The following is a 1089-nucleotide window of genomic DNA, read 5'->3' on the forward strand; positions in this document are numbered from 1 at the left end:
CGTTTTAGAGCCCCTGATGGCTTTTGAGACACCTGGACAGGCACAGGCTGAGTCGCCGGCTGTCTCATGTCATCAATCTTTTGTAAAGAACTGACACTGTCACATATTCCTTCCATAAGCTCATCCACTCAGGTGTCGACTCCCTAGGGGGTGACATCTCTGTTACAGGCAATTTCTCCGCCTCCACATCATTTTCCTCCTCATACATGTCGACACAACGTACCGACACACAGCACACACACAGGGAATGCTCTGATAGAGGACAGGACCCCACTAGCCCTTTGGGGAGACAGAGGGAGAGTATGCCAGCACACACCAGAGCGCTATATATATATATGTAGGGATAACCTTATATAAGTGTTTTTCCCCGTATAGCTGCTGTATTGTTATACTGCGCCTAATTAGTGCCCCCCTCTCTTTTTTAACCCCTTTCTGTAGTGTAGTAACTGCAGGGGAGAGCCAGGGAGCTTCCCTCCAACGGAGCTGTGAGAGAAAATGGCGCCAGTGTGCTGAGGAGATAGGCTCCGCCCCCTTCTCGGCGGCCTTTTCTCCCGTTTTTCTGTGGAATCTGGCAGGGGTTAAAATTCATCCATATAGCCCTGGGGGCTATATGTGATGTATTTTCGCCAGCCAAGGTGTTTTTATTGCTGCTCAGGGCGCCCCCCCCCCCTAGCGCCCTGCACCCTCAGTGACCAAAGTGTGAAGTGTGCTGAGGAGCAATGGCGCACAGCTGCAGTGCTGTGCGCTACCTTGGTGAAGACAGGATGTCTTCTGCCGCCGATTTTCCGGACCTCTTCTTGCTTCTGGCTCTGTAAGGGGGCCGGCGGCGCGGCTCTGGGACCGGACTCCGAGGCTGGGCCTGTGTTCGGTCCCTCTGGAGCTAATGGTGTCCAGTAGCCTAAGAAGCCCAATCCACTCTGCACGCAGGTGAGTTCGCTTCTTCTCCCCTTAGTCCCTCGATGCAGTGAGCCTGTTGCCAGCAGGTCTCACTGAAAATAAAAAACCTAAAACTAAACTTTCACTAAGAGCTCAGGAGAGCCCCTAGTGTGCACCCTTCTTGGTCGGGCACAAAAATCTAACTGAGGCTTG

This window comes from Pseudophryne corroboree, chromosome 2 (assembly GCF_028390025.1).
Source record: "Pseudophryne corroboree isolate aPseCor3 chromosome 2, aPseCor3.hap2, whole genome shotgun sequence".
In the NCBI taxonomy this organism is placed as follows: Eukaryota; Metazoa; Chordata; class Amphibia; order Anura; family Myobatrachidae; genus Pseudophryne; species Pseudophryne corroboree.